Source organism: Rana temporaria, chromosome 3 (genome assembly GCF_905171775.1).
Source record: "Rana temporaria chromosome 3, aRanTem1.1, whole genome shotgun sequence".
Taxonomy (NCBI): domain Eukaryota; kingdom Metazoa; phylum Chordata; class Amphibia; order Anura; family Ranidae; genus Rana; species Rana temporaria.
The window spans coordinates 282616234-282639853 of record NC_053491.1 but is presented as its reverse complement, the minus strand read 5'-3'; the positions used below and the strand labels follow the sequence as shown (position 1 = coordinate 282639853).

Below are 23620 nucleotides of genomic sequence, written 5' to 3'. Positions count from 1 at the left end.
GAGCAGGAAAAGGTGATGTTATATGCGGACGATACCCTCCTTTTGTTGGGGGATACGGACACCTCCCTTAGAGAGGCTATGGTAGCGATCACGGAGTTTGGCCGATTTTCTGGTTTACTTATTAACTGGTCAAAGTCGGCCTTGCTTTTGCTGGACGGTGACAACACGCAGGTAATTAATCCCTTGTGCCCTATTCCCATTACTCCCTCCTTTAAGTACCTAGGGGTGCAGATCACGGCTCAGCCACGGGACTTCATCCGTCTCAATATATCCCCCTTGTTATTGCGATTTAGGGACAAAGTTAAAACTTGGAAGGCCCTGTTATCGGTTGCAGGCCGGGTGAATTTAATTAAGATGATACTTATGCCACAGTTATTATACTTCCTCCATAACACCCCCATGGTCATCCCCTTGAAAGTTTTCCACACGGTTAATAGCATCTTTCGAGGCCTCATCTGGAGAGACGGGGCTCCTAGGATTAAATTAGAGCACTTAGAGACCTAAGGATAGTGGGGGATTGGCATTGCCAAACCCCTGGCTGTACTATTTGGCGGCCCAGATGCAGCAGCTGGTCGGTATGTTTCGGCCGGCGGTGCGGTCCTCGGCTCAGAAACTCCTGGAGCACACCGTGGGCAGAAGTCCGATTCCTGATGCGTTGGAGGCACAGGCCTTTGCTAAACCACATAGGAAATACCCCACTTTTAGTCTAACCCAGAAGGTATGGAATAAGGTCAAATATGTTCAGAATGCGGAAGGATTCACAAGATACAGTCCAATATGGCAAAATGACACCTACACTGAACTGGCCAAGTTGCAATCGGGGACCAGATGGAAAAGATATGGGGTCACACACCTCACACACATATTTTGTAATGGAGTGCTACGTACGTTCCCTGCGTTGCAAGAGGAGTTTGGCTTGCCGCAGTCAATGTACTTCTCCTACCTACAGCTGAGGCATGCAGTGGTGGCGCAGGGTCGCTCTTCTGAGTGGTGCCTGTCACCTACTCCTGCTTTTAGTCTTCTGGGGGATGCTGAAACATCGAAAGGCTTTATCTCCCAGTGCTATACCATTTTGTTGCAATATGTGATGAAGCAGCACCCCCTGAGGATAAGAGAGAGGTGGGAAGCGGATGCGGGAGAGTTGGATGGGGAACAATGGGAGGAGATTTTTCAGGCGGTGGGTAAGTGCTCCCTGAATGTATCACAAAAGCTTACCCAGTTGTACATCCTGTTACGTACCTATTACACCCCACACAGACTTAGTAAGATGAACCCGCAACTTGACCCTACTTGTACACGTTGTAAGAGAGACCATGGAGATTTGATTCATATGTTATGGAGATGTCCCAAACTCCACACTTATTGGGCAGGAGTGGTGAGTACCATTAACTCAACATTTGGTGTGACTCTTCCGCAGGACCCGAGGGCATGTCTCTTGGGGGCTCTGGAGGAGTACGAATGGGAGGAGGCGGACAGGGAAGTGATTCACAGGGTGTTGTTCCAGGCGAGGAAACTCATCATGGTTCATTGGAGAGCTGAGGCTCCCCCGACCCGTGCTGAGTGGATCACCAACATTGGGACAATGATGAGGATGGAGAAACTGGTATACCAACACAGGGGCAATGCCCACAAGTTTGAGAAGCTATGGGCAAAGTGGTTGGATGTACCGGGCCTAGCCCCGGTGGACTTGGTGATGGATAGGTTGCTGGGTACTAATGTTGGGTGAGATCTGGATGGGAGCGGATGCCACGAGAGCAATGTCCGGAGTGGTGGCGGGGGGGGGGATTTACCTCCAGAATGGGATTGCTATATCTGTACATGTTTGTATGGCCTTGATCTTTATCTCTATTTTATGTTTATGTCCCCGACGTGTCGAGGGGATTCTGTATGCCTTGTACCTCTGCAAAACAAATAAAACTTTTGTTGGATTTAAAAAAAATAGAAGTTAAACTAACAGGTTTATAGTTACTTGGTAAAGACTTTGTTCCAGTTTTAAATATGGGCACTACATTGGCCCTGCGCCAATCCAGTGGTACTATTCCTGTCATTAATGAGTCACTAAAAATTAGATACAGTAGCTTTGAAATTACAGAGCTCAATTATTTTAGGATGCATCTGGTCCAGGTGCTTTATCCACCTTTATTCTGTCTAAATATTTCTGGACCATATCACTTTTGAGCCATTGTGGATTTGGGGCTGTGTCACTACCACCCCCATTATGGACATGAGCTCCCCCATGCTCCATTGTATACACAGAGCTGAAGAAAGTATTTAATAAATTTGCCTTCTCTTTGTCCTCAATCACCCACTCTAGATTATTGTGGAAGGGGCCTACATGCTCAGACTTCACCTTTTTACTATTAATATATTTAAAGATTTTTTGGGGGTTTGTCCTACTATCTTTTGTAATCTGTCGTTCATTTTGAATTTTTGCATCCTTGATTTCCTTTTTACATATCCTGTTATATTTTTTGAACATTTAAACGACACTAGTGTTGCTTCATTTTTATATTTTTTAAATGCTATTTTCTTATTGTTTATAGCTTTTTTTAACTTTGACCGTGAGCCACGTAGGTTTTATTTTTAGCCTTTTAAACTTATTGCCCATGGGAATATACTTTGCAGTGAGGTTCCAAACAGTCTTTTTGAAGACTTAGAAAAAAGGATGGAGCCGCGCTAGGTGAAACAGGACGTAAGAATGCTTATTATCCAATCAATTGACATGGACACAATGCAAAATAATTATCCAAATTAGCATACAGTGAATATCAATACATAGATGTACGTAAAAAATTGAAAGATAAAAAATTGAAAAGTGAAAAAAATATATATAATAAAGCAAAGTCCAGTATTAGGCAAAGGCAAGGATAGTGAGCCCAAAGTGTAAATGGATCCACAAACGGTGCAGTTGATGACAAACAAGAACCTCCACCACCATCAAACACTGACCCTTACCAGAGCCAAAGATCTCAAAGAGATCAAACACAGCAGAAGTACAAGAGTGACATCCGTCATCCACATTGAGGTGTAAACTAACATCCGTCAGGTATGATCAGCCAGATAATCGCCAGTATCCCAATCAGACATAGGGTAAAAGGTACTCCAGGATATAAAAAGGAACCAAGGAAAACTTGCACAGTGTAAAATTGTTTAAAGGTTTAATGAATACAAGAATTGTATGCACTTACAACAATGATGTAGGTAAACAGCAGTAAAAAAGATCAGCCGGCCAGCTTTCAGTAGCGTGTACCCGTCTCTTCCGGGTCCTCATAAGTGATGCGGTGACGTCAGAACGCCGCCTCCCGACGTCTCGTCTCTAATGGGACTTGATCACGGGATCTTATTCATTAAACCTTTAAACGATTTTACACTATGCAAGTTTTCCTTGGTTCCTTTTTATATTCTGGAGTACCTTTTACCCTATGTCTGATTGGGATACTGCCGATTATCTGGCTGATCATACCTGACGGATGTTACAGTTTACACCTCAATGTGGATGACGAATGTCACTCTTATACTTCTGCTGTGTTTGATCTCTTTGAGATCTTTGGCTCTGGTAAGGGTCAGTTTTTGATGGTGGTGGAGGTTCTTGTTTGTCATCAACTGCACCGTTTGTGGATCCATGTACACTTTGGGCTCACTATCCTTGCCTTTACCTAATACTGGACTTTGCTTTATTATATATATTTTTTTCACTTTTTTATCTTTAAAAATTTTCATACATCTATGTATTGATATTCACTGTATGCCAATTTGGATAATTATTTTGCATTGTGCCCATGTCAATTGATTGGATAATAAGCAATCTTACGTCCTGTTTCACCTAGCGCGACTCCACTCCTTTTTTCTATTGCTTTTTGATGTTATATAACACTTTTGAGTCGCAGCTTTTCTTGCATTTATTTATTTTTTACATATGGTACGCGCAATTTTTTTCTGTTTTACCTTTTGAAGAATTCCCATTTTTGTTTTGTGTTCATCGGTGCCAATATTCCCTCCCAGTCCAAGTCCTGGAGAGCAGCCCTCGTCCTTGGAAAATTTGCTCTCTTGAAATTGAGTTTTTTTTATCTTTCCTGTATGTATTTCTTGCTTATAGTTAACATTAAATGAAATCATGTTATGATCACTGCTACCCAGGTGTTCCTTTATCTGAACATTAGTAATAAGCTCTGCATGGTTTGAGATTACCAGGTCCAACAGAGCATCATTCTGAGTTGGGGCCTCAAACTGGACCATAAAATTGTCCTGCAATAGGTTTTTAATTTTTTGTCCTTTAACTGTCCCAGCAATGCCATTATTCTAGTCAATTTCTGGGTAGTTAAAATCCCCCATTTTTATCACCGTCCCAGCCCTTTCCATCTGTGCAAGGAGTTGAGTCTCCACCTCCTCATTAACATTGGGTGGTCTATAACAAACTCCAATGATTAACTTTGAACTATGCACATCTGTATGCAGTTCCACTCATAATGCTTCAGCCTCATCACACTCTCCATCAACCAGGAGAGTGATGCGCAAACTATTTAAATACATGGGAGAACATTTTCTGTTTATTAACCACTTCCGGGCCTTCCGTGTATATACAGTGCCTTGCGAAAGTATTTGGCCCCCTTGAACTTTGCGACCTTATGCCACATTTCAGGCTTCAAACAAAGATATAAAACAATTTTTTTTTGAAGAAACAAGTGGGACACAATCATGAAGTGGAACGAAATTTATTGGATATTTCAAACTTTAACAAATAAAAAACTGAAAAGGGGGCTGAATAATTTTGCACGCCCAATTTAAGTTAATACTTTGTAGCGCCACCTTTTGCTGCGATTACAGCTGTAAGTCGCTTGGGGTATGTCTCAGTTTTGCACATCGAGAGACTGACATTTTTGCCCATTCCTCCTTGCAAAACAGCTCGAGCTCAGTGAGGTTGGATGGAGAGCGTTTGTGAACAGCAGTTTTCAGTTCTTTCCACAGATTCTCGATTGGATTCAGGTCTGGACTTTGACTTGGCCATTCTAACACCTGGATATGTTTATTTGTGAACCATTCCATTGTAGATTTTGCTTTATGTTTTGGATCATTGTCTTGTTGGAAGACAAATCTCCGTCCCAGTCTCAGGTCTTTTGCAGACTCCATCAGGTTTTCTTCCAGAAGGGTCCTGTATTTGGCGCCATCCATCTTCCCATCAATTTTAAACCATCTTCCATGTCCCTGCTGAAGAAAAGCAGGCCCAAACCATGATGCTGCCACCACCATGTTTGACAGTGGGGATGGTGTGTTCAGGGTGATGAGCTGTGTTGCTTTTATGCCAAACATAACGTTTTGCATTGTTTCCAAAAAGTTTGATTTGGGTTTCATCTGACCAGAGCACCTTCTTCCACATGTTTAGTGCGTCTCCCAGGTGGCTTGTGGCAAACTTTAAACGACACTTTTTATGGATATCTTTAAGAAATGGCTTTCTTCTTGCCACTCTTCCATAAAGGCCAGATTTGTGCATTTAAACGACTGATTGTTGTCCTATGGACAGAGTCTTCCACCTCAGCTGTAGATCTCTGCAGTTCATCCAGAGTGATCATGGGCCTCTTGGCTGCATCTCTGATCAGTCTTCTCCTTGTATGAGCTGAAAGTTTAGAGGGACGGCCAGGTCTTCGTAGATTTGCAGTGGTCTGAAACTCCTTCCATTTCAATATTATCGCTTGCACAGTGCTCCTTGGGATGTTTAAAGCTTGGGAAATCTTTATGTATCCAAATCTGGCTTTAAACTTCTCCACAACAGTATCTCGGACCTGCCTGGTGTGTTCCTTGTTCTTCATGATGCTCTCTGCACTTTAAACGGACCTCTGAGACTATCACAGTGCAGGTGCATTTATACGGAGACTTGATTACACAGGTAGATTCTATTGATCATCATTAGTCATTTGGGTCAACATTGGATCATTCAGAGATCCTCACTGAACTTCTGGAGAGAGTTTGCTGCACTGAAAGTAAAGGGGCTGAATCATTTTGCACGGCCAATTTTTCAGTTTTTTATTTGTTAAAAAAGTTGGAAATATCCAATAAATTTCGTTCCACTTCATGATCGTGTTCCACTTGTTGATTCTTCAAAAAAAAAATTACAGTTTTATATCTTTATGTTTGAAGCCTGAAATGTGACAAAAGGTCGCAAAGTTCAAGGGGGCCGAATACTTTCGTAAGGCACTGTATGTCGCTGCTTTGGCGTTATATACGGTCGTTATGGCACGGGATCTCTTTTATGGGTGGTGGGAGAGGTGCCCCCTGCCCTCCTGCCACTTCCCAGTAGTTTCTGCCATGTACCGGATTAATCAGCTGCAGCGGAGACGATCAGATCTGGTGTACTGATAGGCATAAAGTCGAGTGAGGGCAAGATGGCCCCCATTCAACCATATGCTCTTGGGAGGACTCGAGCTACGTCAAATGTCATTTCTGCCCTTCGGCCTTGAAGGGCCCATTTTTTATGTATAAATAATGTGTCTTTTTGACCTGAGATCTCATATTAAAGAGGCACTGTCCTGCTTATTTCTATTAAAAGATGTTTACATTCCTTATAATTAAAAAAAGAAAGTAACACTTTTTTTCTAACGCCAGTATAAAAATAAGACTTTTTTAAAGCTCCCTGTCCCAAAGACTTGGGGGCCACACCCTAACTATGCATCACATTAACCACTTAAAGACCAGCCGCAGCAGTTGTACTCTATTAAGAGAATGACCGTTATTGTACGTCGCTTTGTGTAATAGATATAGCAGGTGCGGCCCTCCACACAGAGGCAAAAATAGGATTTTTGTCCTCACCGTAAAATCCTTTTCTCCGAGTTCATGGACGGACCCAGCAGTAATCCTGACAAAGTGGATATTAGCCTTCATTCAGGAGTGACTAGGCAGAAACTTGTGAAAAGTGTTATTCACATCAAACACAGTACAGTACCACCCAGGGGGTGGTCCCTCAGGGTATAACCCCTCTCCCTGCATCTTGCAGCTCAGTTCGTCAAAAAGCAGTACAAACTTAAAGGGGTTGTAAAGGAAACATTTTTTTCCCCTAAATAGATTCCTATACCTTATTGTAGTCCTCCTTCACTTACCTCATCCTTCGATTTTGCTTTTAAATGTCCTTATTTCTTCTGAGAAATGCTCACTTCCTGTTGTTCTGTCTGTAACTCACCACCGTAATGCAAGGCTTTTTTCCTGGTGTGAAGAAAGCCTCTTGAGGGGGGAGGGGGCAAGCAGGAGTGTCAGGACACCCACTAACACAGCTCTTTTCTCTATATGCAAAGTCGAGAGGGTCCCAACTTGCCTGCTCGCCCCCTCCCCCCTTAAGAGGATTTCTCCAAACCAGGAAGAAAGCCTCACATTACGGTGGTGAGTTACAGACAGAAGAACAGGAAGTGAGCAATTCTCAGAAGAAATAGGGACATTTAAAAGCAAAATCGAAGGATGAGGTAAGTGAAGGAGGACTGCACTAAGGTAAAGGAAGCTATTTAGGGAAACATTTTTTTCCTTTACAACCCCTTTAAAAAAGGAGGGGTGGGTGCTTTGTCCATCCATGAACTCAGAGAAAAGGATTTTATGGCGAGTACAAAAATTGTATTTTCTCTTTTCGTTTATGGACAGACACAGCAGTAATCTTGACAAAGTGGGACATCCCAAAGCAGTGTCAAAAAACGAGGGGTGGAAACAGCATTAAAACAAACTTCACCCCAAAACAAAACTCAACGAAGGAGTTGCAACTTTAAACAGCCGCCTGCAAAACCTTGCGGCCGAAGGAAGCATCCGAAGATGCACTCACATCAACCTTGTAAAATTTAGTAATAGTGTGAACGGACGACCAAGTCGCCGCCTTACACACCTGGGAAACAGATGCTTGATGTCGGAAAGTCCAAGAGGCACCCGTTGCCCTGGTCGAATGCGCTGTGACAGGAAAGGGGGGCGCCCGACCCTTTATGGCGCAAGCCTGAATCACAATCTGTCGGTTCCACCACGAGATGGTGGCTGACGAGACCGCCAGGCCCTTCTTGGGACCAGCCACTGAAACAAACAGCGAGTCTAACCTCCGGCACGGAGCAGTAGCAGATAAGTATACTCTCAGAGCTCGGACAACGTCCAAGGAATGCAATGCCGCCTCTTTATGATGCGACGGCCGAGGACACAAGGATGGAAGTACAATGTCCTCATTGAGATGGAGGGCTAAAACGACCTTAGGCAGAAAAGAAGGCTGCGGACGCAGCACCACCTCATAGTGGGTGACCGCCTCCTTGTCCACAGGGTCCTTGAAAGCAGGAGCATCTTACACCGGAATCGTGGTTACCTTGTTTAACCTGGACACAGGAGGGTCCATTATCGGAGGAGAGGTCCATTTTTTCAGGAAACTCTCCTCAAAAGGGTAATGCACCGCCAAACTTTTAGGGACCGAAAAAACCTTCTGTGGTTTGTCCCACTCCTTGTACAAATGTTTGTCTAGATCAGACACACAAGGAAACCCCCTAGCAGTGCAGGTCGGCCTACGGAACCCGAAAGGGACCGACGCCTCTGTTGCTTCTGCAGACTCCTCTATCTTTAGAGTATCTCGCACTGCGGTGATAAGATCACCGACTAGAGCCTTTTTACGTGCTGACCCAGACCTGGAGTCATCCTCACTGTCCGGCCGATCTTGGTCCGCATCCTCGGATACATCAGAACCAGGGCCATGAGCCGTAGCTGGGCCTGGCTCGTATCAGAGTTGTCCCCAGAAGATAGCGGGGGAGGAGGCGCTTTTTACCCCCGTGTTCCCATGCGTCGCTTCCACCTTGGCAACAAAAGCCTCCAGGATCACAGACACAGCGTCCACCAATATATCGGGTGCAGGTGTTTCAGGGGAAGAGGCATCCACGCGCCCGACACCCACAGGGACTCCAGGCAGGGTAACACCCTCCTAGCTGCCACAGACGAGGCCCCCCCCAGAAGACTCACCACCCTTGAATGGTACCCGCACAGCCGCCGTCCGCTTCCTACTTTGCAGCCACCTGACAGTCTGACCCTCTGCAGCGTGTGTTGATTTGTGCCGGTTAAAGGCACACTAGAGGCCAAAATCCCCCACAAAATGGCCAAGCGGCCTCACTATAAAACGGCGCAGACCACAAGAAAATGGCCGCCGAACGGCAGATAGAGGCCAAACAGACACCGCCAACAGTATGGGGAGAGAACACACAGGTCAGCAAAAACTGACACTCTTAATGGCAGCCCACTAGCACCCCAGTAGAGGACGTACAGCGCAGTTCCCGCCACATATGAACCCCCAGGCCAACAGCAGTCAGCCTAGCTCACAGAGCCCAGGGAGGAGGGAAGAGAGGGAGGAAAAGGAAGGAGGGAACCCCGTACTCGACCTCCCCGGGAATGTCCAGCTATGTTGTCCTGCCGAAGCAGGGGATTACTACTTACCCTTCCTGCGTTGATTATGCTGTAAGCATCCCAGACAGACCATCTTTTGCGCGGTTACGGAGGTGACTGTTGGCCCGGTGCGCTGTGACTCAGCCATCTAGACCGGTCATATGCGTGCCCTGGAGCTAGTAGCTCACCGGCCACCCATAGAGCAACAGACATGTCATGGACGACACAGTGCCTAGCCAAGGTCGGCACACGTTCGATGGCCGAAACTGGGGGGACTACAAGGATCTGGGATCCAGCATGTCACCCAGTCAACAGTTGATCGCAGATCACAGGAACAAAAAATAGAAATAAAAATAGAAATAAACCTCCAGGGCTATGGGCCTGAATAGAGCCATGTCTTTTTCAAGATTACTGCAGTGTCCATCCATGAACGAAAGAGAAATGGGAATCTGCCAGCGTATACAAAGCGGATCCCCGTTCTGATAGGGGAGCCGAGAGCGATAGTCTGTTCCTAGTGATTAGGAACAGCAATCTCTCTCCTCCTCCAGTCAGCCCAGCCCCCATACAATTAGAAACACCGCACAGGGAACACATTTAAGCCTTTGATCACCCCTGGTGTTAACCCTATTCCTGCCAGTGACATTTACACAGTAGTCAGTGCATTTTTATGGCACTGATCGCTATGTGAATGTCACTGGTCCCAGAAAAATAAAAAAGTGTCTGATCTGTCGACTGCATTGTCTCAGTCCTGGCTAAAAAAAAAAAAAAAAATTTAAAACGCAGATTGCCGCCACTACTAGTAAACAAATTAAATAAAAACGCCATAAATAAACCCCCCCCCTTTTTTTTTTAGACACCAACTCTTGCGCAAACCAATCAATATATGCTTATTGCTTTACTTTTTACCTTTATATGTAGAATAATACATATTAGCCTAAACTGAGAAAGATTTTTTTTTTATGTATTTCTTTGGGATATTATAGCAAAAAGTTAAAAACATTTTTTCTCAAAATTGGCGCTCTGTTTATAGCGCCCAAAAAAAACAAAAAAAAAAACACAAAAAAATAAAAACGCAATACCAATCAAAAGATCAAATGCCACCAAAAGAAAGCTCTATTTGTCGGACGTCAATTTTGTTTGGGTACAGCGTTGCAGGACCGCACAATTGTCAGTTAAAGCGACGCAGTGCTGTATCGCAAAAAAGAATATAGCGCACAAATACAAAAATGGCATTACAAGCCTACAAGACTATTTAAAGCACCTGAACATAATAAGCAAATATGGGGATTTGGTCACACCACATGGCCATACAGTGCTTTAAGCCCACTACTGTGTCAAAGTACCCCCTTTTCAGTGGGTCCTACACTAATCAAAGAATGCAAGATCCCACTTCTCAACCATGGGAGAAATACACTCCTCTTTATGGGAGAACTAAAAGGACTCCTATAACTCAGGTGGACACTGATTAGAAGTACTGGTGGGGGATGATGGGGTGCTCCATCTCAAGGGGTCTGGTCAGGACCCATTTAACAAAGACTTAGGGGCACACCTTAAGTATGCATCACAGGCAAGCCTCCGAGCTCCCAAGCAGAAGCGAATGCATACGCAAGTCTCGCCCACATATGTAAACAGTGTGCAAACCACACATGAGGTATTGTCACGATCGTTCGAGCAGGAGCAATGAATCTAGCACTAGATCTCCAACTCTGTAAAAAAAATTAAAGCGTCGCCTGTGGAGATTTTAAGGTACCGTAGTTAATTGCCACTCTACGAGCATGCACAATTTTAAAGCATGACATTTTAGATATTAATTTACTCAGTGTAACATTATCTTTCACATTATACAAAAAACTTGTATTTTTTCAAAAATTATAGCATTTGTAAGACTGCCGTTCAAATACGGTGTGACAAAGTATTGCAACTATCTCAATTTTATTCTCTCGGGTCTTTGCTAAAAAAAAAAAAAAATACAGTGCCTTGCGAAAGTATTCGCACGGAAGTGAATAAAACAGCTCAATTTCAACAGGTATCAAACTAGTTATAACTAGTATAACTAGTTTGATACCTGTTGAAATTGAGCCGTTTTATTCACCTCCGTCACTTCTGAATCATTATTCTCACTGACTTCCTGGTTTGCGGTGCACATTCATTCTTGCTACATCACGGCCTAATGGGAACTACAGTATATATTTATATCTTTGTTTGAAGCCTGAAATGTGGCAAAACATTACTTTTTACTTTATCAGCTACTGTCAGACTTTAATTTAAGAGGGAAATATTTTTGTCTTTACAACCCCTTTAAGTTAATACTTTGTAGCGCCACCTTTTGCAGCGATTACAGCTGTAAGTCACTTGGGGTATGTCTCTATCAGTTTTGCACATCGAGAGACTGACATTTTTGCCCATTCCTCCTTGCTAAGCTTGGGAAATCTTTTTGTATCCAAATCCGGCTTTAAACTTCTCCACAACAGTATCTCAGACCTGCCTGGTGTATTCCTTGTTCTTCATGATGCTCTCTGCGCTTTAAACGAACCTCTGAGACTATCACAGTGCAGGTGCATTTATACGGAGACTTGATTACACACAGGTGGATTCTATTTATCATCATTAGTCATTTAGGTCAACATTGGATCATTCAGAGATCCTCACTGAACTTCTGGAGAGAGTTTGCTGCACTGAAAGTAAAGGAGCTGAATAATTTTGCACGCCCAATTTTTCAGTTTATTTGTTAAAAAAGTTTGAAATATCCAATAAATTTCGTTCCACTTCATGATTGTGTCCCACATGTTGATTCTTAAAAAAAAATTACAGTTTTATATCTTTAGGTTTGAAGCCTGAAATGTGGCAAAAGGTCGCAAAGTTCAAGGGGGCCGAATACTTTCGCAAGGCACTGTGTATATATATATATATATATATATATATATATATATATATATATATATATATATATATATATATATATATATATGTTTTGGGGTTTAAGTGATTTTCTAACAAAAAAGAGTTTTTTTTTGTACTCACCGTAAAATCCTTTTCTTTGTCGTCCATGGACGGACACAGCCTCTTCAAATCTTGACAAGTGGGTTATGTTCCCTGTTTATAGGAGAGGACTAGGCAGAAACATGTTAGATATTTATACATGTCATTTAAACAGAGTTGAATAGCCCCGCCCAGGGGGCAGTCCCTCTGGTCATAACCCTCCGTCCATGGACGACAAAGAAAAGGATTTTACGGTGAGTACAAAAAATCCTATTTTCTCTTGTCGTCCATGGACGGACACAGCCTCTTCAATTCTTGACAAGTGGGACGTCCCCAAGCAGTATCAAAAAAATGAGGGGTGGGAACAGTATCAGTAAAAACACACACACACAACTTCACCCCAAACAGGCAGAGCTCCACAACGGAGATGCAACTTTAAACAGCCGCCTGCAAAACCTTGCGGCCGAAGGAAACATCTGAAGATGCACTCACATCAACCTTGTAAAATTTTGAGAAAGTGTGTACGGACGACCAAGTCGCCGCTTTACACACCTGTGAGACTGACACTTGATGTCGGAAAGCCCAGGAAGCACCAATTGCCCTGATCGAATGTGCCGTGACCGGAAAGGGGGGCGCCCGCCCCCTAAGAGCATAAGCCTGTATGACAGTCTGCCTGATCCACCGAGAAATGGTGGCTGACGAGACCGCCAGGCCCCTTTGTGGACCAGATACCGACACAAAAAGTGAGTCCGACCTCCGAAACGGAGCCGTAGCTGACAGGTACACCCGCAGAGCGCGTACCACGTCTAAGGAATGAAGTGCAACCTCCTTAGCATGCACCGGCCGAGGACACAAGGATGGAAGCACAATGTCCTCGTTGAGGTGAAAGGACGAAACCACCTTCGTAAGAAAGGAAGGTCGCGGGCGTAACACCGCCTTATCCTTATGGAGGACCAAGTATGGCGACTTGCAGGACAAGGCCGCCAACTCAAACTCTTCTGACAGACGTAATGGCCACCAAGGCGGCCACCTTCTGAGAAAGCGTCGAGAGGAATCTCTCTGATGTCCTCGAAGGGAGGCTTCTGAAGAACCAAGAGCACCAGATTCAAATCCCATGGGGGAAGAGGTGGTCTAAGAGGGGGAAGTATATGACGAACCCCCTGCACAAAAGGTACCCACCAGGGAATGGGCCTCCAAAGGCCGCTGAAAGAACACAGCCAAGGCTGACATCTGACCCTTAATGGTGCTTAAGGCAAGCTTCTGATCCACGCCGTGCGGTAAAAACAGCAGGATCCTGGATAACGAAAACGTCCATGGACGCCAACCCATCTCTTCGCACATAGAGATGTAGGCCTTCCAAGTGCGATGGTAAATCTTCCTAGAAGACTTCCGTGCCCGCAACATAGTTGGAATGACAGAGTCGGAAAGACCTCGGTCCCTTAGAACCTGGCTTTCAATAGCCATGCCATTAAAGCCAGCGACTGTAAAGCAGGTTGGAGTATAGGACCTTGAGCCAGAAGGTCCTCCCGCATTGGCAGCCGCCAAGGCGCATCCGCCACTAGACGCACGAGATCGGCGTACCAAGGATGCCGGGGCCAATCCGGGGCGATTAGAATCATTGGGATCCCCTCGGCCTCCACTCTGCGGAGCAGACGAGGCAGCAACTTCAAAGGGGGAAAGGCATAGATTAATCGATACTGCCCCCACGGGGCTACCAACGCGTCTGACATGTCCGCCCAGGGATCTCTGGACCTGGCCATGAACCTCGACACCTTGCGGTTGTGACGAGAGGCCAGGAGATCCACATCCGGTGTTCCCCATCTCCTGCAGAGGAGTTAAAACACCTCCGGATGCAATGCCCATTCTCCCTGGTCCAGCATCTGGCGGCTCAGGTAGTCTGCCTGCCAGTTTTCCACTTCTGGAATGTAGATGGCCGACAGAGCCGGCACGCTTCTTTCTGCCCATCTTAGGATGTGAGTGACCTCGGACGCTGCCGCCGAGCTCAGAGTTCCCCCTGATGGTTGATATAAGCCACCGCCGTGGTGTTGTCCGAATGGATCCTGATCGGCCTTGCAACCCTTTTGACCATGAGGAGAGACATAGCCTGATCGCCCGAAGTTCCAAGACATTGATCGGTATTTGTCTAGAGTCCACGACCCTGGGCCGATTGGACCCCCAGACCGTGAGGCTGGGGTCCGTCGTAACCACCGTCCACTGAAAGGGGAGAAAGGACTTCCCTGACTGAAGAGCCAGGGATCTCAGCCACCAAGTCAGAGAAGCCCTGACCAGGTGGCTGACCTGAATCTGACGATCCAACGACGATGGAGATCTCTTCCACTTGGACAGGATCTCCCTCTGTAGTACTCGAGTGTGGAACTGGGTGTACGGTACAGCCTCGAACGAGGCCACCATGTGGCCCAGAACTTGCATGCAAAACCGGAGAGACGACCATTTGTGGGACATCAAAACTCACAGCAGACTGGAGCGTCTGCAATTTTTCCAGGGGTATTAAGACCCTCGCTTCCGAGGAGTCCAGAATCAACCCCAGATATTCCAAATGCTGAGTCGGAACCAGGACCGACTTCTGAATGTTTAACACCCACCCGAATTCTTGGAGGGTCTGGCTGGTTATAGACACGTCCTCCCTTAATTCTGAGCCAGAAGCTGCTCTCAGAAGATCGTCTAAGTAACGCACAATGGCAATGCCTCGCTGTCTCAGCAAAGCTAGGATCGGCGCGAGCACCTTGGTAAAAAAGCTTGGTGCTGACGCCAGGCCTAAAGAGAGGGCCACAAACTGATAATGGTCCTCCCCGATCGCAAAGCGCAGAAACCTCTGGTGACTTGCGCAGATTGGGACATGCAAGTATGCGTCCTTGATGTCCAAGGACGCCAGAAAATCCCCCAGGAGGAGCGCAGCTACCATCAAGTGAATAGATTCCATGCGGAACTTCATTACTTTCACTAAGAAATTCAGAGCCTTGAGGTCCAGGATCGGACGGACACCGTCGTTCGGGACCACAAACAGATTTGAATAAAAACCCTAAAACCTCTCGTCCTGCGGAACAGGTAAAATTACTTCTGCAACCTAGCAGGTCCCTTACTGCCGCCAACAGGGCAGCCCTACGAGCCGGTAGGAGAGGGAGACTTGAGGGAAATAATCTGTTTGGGGGATAGGAAAAACTATCTTGTACCCCGAAGAGACCACCTCACAGACCCATCGGTCGGAGAGCAGAGAGGTCCACCGAGTCGTGAACCTGCAAAGCCGTCCCCCCACCCCTGAGTCGGGCGGGGGCAGGCCTTCATGCAGTTGCGTGCTTGGGTGCCGGCTTGTTCGGCTTACGCACCCAGGGACGTTTGTCCCCCAGCTGAGCCCTTGTCGGTTTGGGAGGGTTTACCCACGGGCCCTGACCGACGAAAATACCGCTTCTGTGTGGGAAAAGAAGGACCCGGCTTACGATGGGGTTCCTTCCCCTTGGAGGACTGAGGGAGGTGAGTGCTCTTCCCTTCCGTGACATCCTTGATAATGTCGTCCAGTGAAGACCCAAAAAAGCCTCCCACCTTTGAAGGGTAAATCCGCCAGTGCTTTCTTAGAGGCCTGGTCCACAGACCATCATTTTAGCCAAAGCAGGCGGCGTAAAACCACCGCCGAAACAGAAGCCCTGGATATCAAGGGCGCTGCAAATAGTTAAGCATCAAACAGACAAGGCCCTGGACTAGCTAGTCAGCCATTCTAATAACCTCGGATGGGAGTTGGTGCTTCTCTGTGGTCTGGCGCAAAACCTTTGCCCGCTCAGTAAGTTTCTGAGACACCAGGGTAGTGGCCACAATAGGCCGCAAGGCAGACCCCTGCATGGTAAACATGGAGCGGGTCAGTGCTTCAGATCTTCTATCAGTCTGATCCTTAAAAGCAGAAGTTCCCTCTATAGGGAGAGTGGTCACCTTGTTTAGCCGGGCAACTGGAGGGTCCACCACCGGAGAAGTCCACTTTTTTAAAAGGTTCTCCTCAAAAGGGTATCGAACCGCCAGGTGGTAATGGACTACAAAAGCCTTCTGCGGCTTTTCCGATTCTGTATCAATGAATTTATCAAAGAAAGACACATAAGGAAAAGCCTTAACAGAGCGGTCGGATTTGTGTGACCCAAAGGAGACCGAGCCCTCAGCTGCACTATCCAGCTTAAGGGAATCCCTTACAGCATTGATAAGCTCCCTGACAAGTGCCTTATGCCCTGACCCAGTTACAGTGTCTTCCTCACAAGGAAGGTCCTGGTCCACGTCCTTTAGATAAAACCGAACCAGGCACCTGAGCCGCAGCCGGGTCCTGGACTGAATCTGAACATTCCCCTGGGCATAGCGGAGGGAAGGTGAGCTTTTTACCCCCCTTACTGCCGCACGCCGTTTCCACCCTGGCAACAAATGTCTCCAGGACTGCCGACAAAGTGTCTATTGTGGGTGCAGGAGCAGAAGTACCAGCTGCCGCCTCTGTCATGCTGGGGGAACGAGGACCAGATACTGACTCCATTTTTTAGGAAAAAAACTCCCAGGGCCCAGTTCAGACTGAGCAGAAAAAAAAACCCATCACTCCTGCTGCGCTGACCAGGGGGGGGGGGTTACCCAGGGGACTCACCACACCGGAGGACTGCTCAGCGCCGCTGCCCGTGTCCCGCACACCGCTGTGTATGTGTGAGAAGCCGTGAGGAAAACTGAGGTAGCTGTGGGTTGCTGCGTGAGAACGGCGCTTTGCGCCGCAGGAGTCAACGTTAGAGGCCAAGGACTCAGGCAAGATGGCCGCCGCTGTATCATGGTGCGGCTACAACAAAATGGTCGCCAATGGGATTTTCAATACAAACTGAAAATCCACAAAAAAAAATGGCACCAGCGCCGCCAGCAAAACACAGCATTTTAAAAGCTGAACACAGAGAAAGGCTGCCCAGCACCCAAAAACGACCAGAAAAGTGGGCCCCAGCAGAAAAAAAATAGGCCAGGCACACCGTTCCCTCACCAGGAGCCCCCCTCCCCGACAGCAATGCAGAACAGCAGAGTGAAAAAAGGGAGCAGGAAAGGATACCCAAACCCCAGGAATGCTCAGCCGTACCACCCCACCTAAGAGGGAGGGACTGTACTTACCCATCCACGCGACGACTCACTGACGCATTCCAGACAGACGTACAACTGCAATGGAGGTACCCGTTGGCCCGGTCCGCTGAGAGTGAGACACCACCGCTCAGTCATGTGCGGACCTAAGAAGCAAAGCTCACTGGCCACCCCAGGAGTCATGGGGCATGTTGTGGCAGACCCAGCCTCTTTGCAAAGGTGTGCTCACGCTCGCTGGCCGAACTGAGAAGACTACTAGGATCTAGGATATCCAGCCTGTCTCAGCCGACATTCGATAGAAGTAAAAGACAAAATAAAAATTAAATCTTTTCCTCCGGGCGCTGGGCTCAAAAGGTAGCCATACGTCCTTTGCTAGGCAGAACAAAACTGAGGCTACATGCTGCAGGGAGGAGGGTTATGTCTGGAGGGACCGCCCCCTGGGCGGGGCTGTTCAACTCTGTTTAAATGACATGTATATGAATATCTAACATGTTTCTGCCTAGTCCTCTCCTGTAAACAGGGAACATAACCCACTTGCCAAGAATTGAAGAGGCTGTGTCCGTCCATGGACGACAAGAGAAAATACGGATTTTAACTTGTGAACACCAAATGTCAGAAATAGGCTTGGTCTTCAAGTGTTTTACACTACATGGAGCACAATTATTTTCTTTGAAGCGCTCATGCAAATATGGATGTGGATTTGATTAGTACAGTTGTGCTCATAAGTTTACATACCCTGGCAGAATTTATGATTTCTTGGCCATTTTTCAGAGAATATGAACACAAAAACTTTTTTCACTCATTAATAAACGGCTTCAGCCAAACACTAAAAATCAACTGTTCTCTTTTTAAATCATCATGGCAACAGAAACTACCTAAATGACCCTGATCAAAAGTTTACATACCCTGGTGATTTTGGCCAGATAACATGCACACAAGTTGACACAAAGGAGTTTGAATGGCTATTGAAGGTAACCATCCTCATCTGTGATCTGTATGCTTGCAATTAGTGTGTATAAAAGGTCAATGAGTTTCTGGACTCCTGACAGACCTTTGCATCTTTAATGGATCGGTGGAAAAAAGTAGTTTAACTGTATAAAACAGGAAAGGGATATAAAAAGATATCCAAGGAATTGAGAATGCCAATCAGCAGTGTTCAAATTAAGCAAGAAGTGGAAAATGAGGGGTTCTGTTGAAACCAAACCACGGTCAGGTTGACCAACAAAAATTAAAGCCACAACTGTCAGGAAAATTGTTCAGGATGCAAAGAAAAACCCACAAATAACTTCAGGTGAAATACAGCACTCTCTGAAACCACGCGGTGTGGTTAATATGCACAATGACGCCGCACTTAGAAGAAAGATGGGCTGCATGGTCGAATCGCCAGAATAAAGCCAATACTACACAAATGCCAAAGTATCCCGCTTACAATACGCCAAACAGCACAGAGACAAGCCTCAAACCTTCTGGCACAAAGCCATTTGGAGTCATGAGACCAAATTTGAGCTTTTTGGCCACAACATTAAACGCTACATTTGGAGAAGAGTCAACAAAGCCTATTATGAAAGGTACGGAGGTGGATCGCTGATGTTTTAGGGATGGGTGAGCTACAAAAGGCACAGTGAATTTGGTCAAAATTGATGGCAAGATGAATGCAGTATGTTATCAAAAAATACTGGAGGAACATTTGCATTCATCAGCCAGGAAGCTGCGCATGGGACATACTTGGACATTCCAAATTGACAATGATCCACCACACAAGGCCAAGTCAACCTGTCATTGGACAAAGCAGAATAAAGTAAAGGCTCTGGAGTGGCCATCTCAGTCACCAGACCTCAATATCATTCAGCCACTCTAGGAAGAGTTTCAACTTGCAGTTCATCAGTACCTACTTGGTTAAGACACGGTTATACATATGGTATTGGAGTGTGCTCAGGATACAAGATTGGGAGGTTGATTTGTATGGACAGAAAAGGAAATGATGACGTGCATTTACTGACTAACTGTACAATGTTGACTCATTCTGTTGTATATGTTGTACTTACATCTCAATAAACTTTGAATTTCTGATTAAAAAAACTTGCAGTTCATGCAAGGCAAGCTAAGAATTTACAAGAACTGGAGGCTTGTTGCCAAGAGGAATGGGCAGCTTTACCATCTGAGAAGATAAAGAGCCTCATCCACAAATACCACAAAAAGACTTCAAGCTGTCATTGATGTTAAAGGGGGCAATACACAGTATTAAAGTGGAGGTTCACCCTAAAAACATGTATATACCATTCCATCCAGCATACTGCCGACATGTACAGTATGCCGTTTTTTTTTCACTGTACATACCGCCGTATAGCTATTATCCCCCCCTTATGCGCCGGGGGGAAGCTTTTGTCATCACGTCAATCACTTAGTCTCTGAATAGGAACGCCCACTCCTGTGGGATCCACTACCCGGAAGCCTGGGGGGGGGGGGGGGAAATAGCTATACAGCGGTATGTACAGCGAAAAAAACAGCATACTGTACATGTCGGCAATATGCTGGATGGAATGGTATATACACATGTTTTTAGGGTGAACCTCCGCTTTAAGAACTGGGGTATGTAAACTTTTGATCAGGATAATTTGGGTAGTTTCTGTTGTCATTATGATTTAAAAAGTGTAAACACAGTTAATTGATAATAAATGGCTTCAGCCTAACACTGAGTGAAAGAAAAGTTTGTGTTATCATTCATATTCTCTGAAAAATGGCCAAGAAATTCTAAATTCTGCAAGGGTATGTAAACTTATGAGCACAACTGTATACTGTAGGCTGGATTGTCGCCAGCCTTCCTGAGTCTCTTTATTACTGCTGTTTGGATTTCCTGTTGTGACCCGGCTTGTTCCTGACCTGTCTGATCCGCTCTCCTGGTTTGACCCCCTGGCTTGCTTTACTGACTTGTTACCTTCTACAGCACCTGATCCCGGCTTGTTTCACGGACTTTGCTTCAGTTATCTGTTCCTGCCTGTTTTCCAACACCAGACCTTTGGCTTGTCTCCATTCCTGCAAACCTTCATCTCCTGCCTGGATCCACAGTGTTTGATCCCCAGCCGGCTTCCACTGTTGCTCCTTGTGCACACCTTGCTAAGTGTTACCGAGGACTCCTAGAGACTGCAGCCCAGCGGTGTTTCCTGTATTCTCCAGTATTCTTCAGGCACCCACCAGCTCTTCTCTCCTGGATCCATCTGGAAACCTGTGCTTCTCTGGGCACTACACCCTCTGTACCCAACCTCAGGGGTGTACTGCACTTAGCCCAAAGGGGAGCCTCTCGGCATTTCAGCCTCCAACCAGGTGTTCGTCTGAACAGGATTGACACAGCCATCATCACCTGGATTGTCCATCTGTGCAGAGTCCCTGGGTCTGTTGAGACCAATATGCCCTTCAGACTTGCTGTTTGTATAAACACGCAAGTCCACACCATCCGCTAAGAGTACCTATTTTCTCCAATTTTTGATGATAACTGCAGACAAATACACAAGATTATTATCTATTGATTTGAACTGTGCACTACTCACTATTTGGAGCAACCTATCAAGCTGCTTGGAGTTCTCACTATAAGGAATTTATTGTGTTTTTTTACACATCACTGGTCAATATCTAATGTTTAGACCTCATATTTCAGCGCTGCACTTTATTATCTCCATTGCCACAACTGTATACTGCTAGATCCTTTTCCATTAGGTTTAATTACCCCTGATGCCAGAAGTGTAAAGAGTTCTTTTCGAAGGATATTACACACATGCATTTTTTAAACTCTATTTAGAGGGTTAAAACCAGCTGGTAAGGAGTGAGGAGCCCAATAATGGCACAAGTTGGGAGTTGATGCTGAGCCTGTGAAGCTCCCACCCGTATGTGGCTAACAGGCTAGTTTGCCTGGGTCCCTCTCGAGTCCCCTCCTCACCCCTGCACTCCCCCCCCACGAGAGATGCCCTTTCTTACCTCCACCTGGGGCCCCCAGGACCCATCAGTGTGAAACTGGCTGCGAGCGATTGGAGCAGGGTCAGCGGGACAGTGAGAGCAGCAAGAGTAGCTTGCACGGAGGGAGGAAGTGAAAAGGTAGGGTGGAGCGTGCAGGGAGAGCCAGTGTCAGAGCTGGAGAGAGACACTGGGAGGAGAGGAGAGGACCCAGCGGCTCCCAAGCAGCAGTAAAGGAGGAAAGGACAATTTCTTCAAACCGGGAGCGCTCAGAGGCATCAGAGCAGTGGGCTGGTCCCCCAGCCCTCAACATACAGACCCCAGCCTTTCTCCAAGTTACCTAGGCGGATGCTAGCAAGAAGAATGTACCTCTAAAAGAACAGCCTGAATCCGGCAGCAAGCTTCAAAACCAGAGGCGAGTCAAGCCAGCTCTTATTTTTGTACATGCTTGTTCCGCACCATATCTCCAAATACATGCCCAGCTACTACTAAGGGACAGTCTGTCAGAGACTATCTTTTATGAGAGACTGTGAAAGAGGTTGAGGCTAAAGAGGTTACCATAAGCCAAGTAGATTGAAACCCCCTATTGCTTTACCCCCTTGGACCCCCCCCCTTTTCTGGTATAGTAAATATAAAGGGGAGGGGGGGGGGGGTCTTGGGGATAGTGTGGAAAATGTAACTGTGGTACTGACCTGTGGTAAATAGTGTACGATGAACTCCTGTTACCTTGAATTTATTAGAGTAGAGTAGGACAACAAAAAAAAAAAAAAAGGAGGAAGGCAAAGATAGAAGAAAGTTTGCTACATAAATAATAAGGCCATGAGCCCAGGCTCAGAGGCATGCTTCCTTTGGCTACTAACTGAAAGTAAGCAAAATAATTCTTTCCTCCCGCTGTACTAGTACTAAGTAAGCAACAGAAGACGGGACATGGGGAGCAGAACGAGCTCTAGGTTTACCCTTAAGTAGAAGGGGCAACGGGTGGAAAAACAGAGCTCAACCTCAAGGGGAGAGAATCGAAGGGCAGGAGCGGGAGGAATAGCCTTTGATTTATTGGTCATGGGTCGACCAAAATGCCCCAAAAAGAAAGGGGGGGGGGGGGAGTGGTGGAAGGGAAAGAACCTCTCAAAACTCAACAAAAGGTCTCCTGGGGACCTGGTGACTCCTCTTTGCTCAATGTACACCCATCAAGGCAAATATCCCTGTAAGCAAGTCTAATCAATCTGATCCGGTAGCAGGGCTGAACGAAGAGGGAATAAATACAAGGAGCAAAGATGACATTACATTTTTTAACTTATAACATGTGTGGGCTAAATATACCTGTAAAAGAGGCACAATATACTTTGAGATGAAACGATATGCTGCAGGAGGTACTGTAGTCTTCCTACAGGAGACACATTTCCCATGAAACAAATATAAAAATATATCCAAATGATTTCCCAAGATGGTTCTATGGAAAGTAAAAGTTCTTGTATATTACATTTTTTATTTATATACCCAAGAATGAAAACCACACTGGTGGAACTAATGGGCTGACCATTTAACCACTTCAGATCCGTAGGACGTCCTGGGACGTCCTGGACTTTGAGTGGTGATATCTGAATGATGCATGCAGCTGCAGGCATCATTCAGATATCTCTGTCTTCAGCCGGCGATTCTGTGCACCAGAAGAACGATCAAAGCGGCGGTTCCGCCGCTCGATCGTTCTTCTAGGCAGCGGGAGGGGACGTCCCCCCCTCCCGCCGCCATCCGGTGCTTCTCCGGGCTCTCCCGTGCCATCGGGGGCCCGGAGAACGAATCGACCGGCGCGTGTTGCTGAACCATAGAGATGACTGGTGACCAGACGGTCACAGTCATCTCTATGACCGTCGGAGGGCCGGGCGCGACGTTATGACGTCACGCCCGGTACCCGGAAGTAAACAAAGCCGCAATCGCGGCTGTCGGCATGTAATCGGTGAAATGTTTTTCACCGATTTCATGCTTGTAAGCCTGTAGGAGAGATGTGGGGTCTTATTGACCCCACATCTCTCCATAAAGAGGACCTGTCACAGTGATTCCTATTACAAGGGATGTGTACATTCCTTGTAATAGGAATAAAAGTGATCAAAAAAAAAAAAATGTCAAAAAAAGTGTAAAAATAAAAAAATGAAGTAAAAAAATAAAATAAAATAATAAAAAAAAAAATTTAAAACGCCCCTGTCCCGGTCGCTCGCAGAAGCGAACGCGCATGCAAGTCCCG

At 46.1% G+C, this 23620-nt stretch overlaps 1 protein-coding gene across 1 annotated transcript in view; it reads right to left on the bottom strand.

Moving 5' to 3' along the window:
• The window catches only part of FBXW11 (F-box and WD repeat domain containing 11), a 409123-nt gene that overhangs the window by 24447 nt on the left and 361056 nt on the right, over positions 1-23620 (bottom strand). The gene's annotated exons all lie outside the window — the stretch shown is intronic.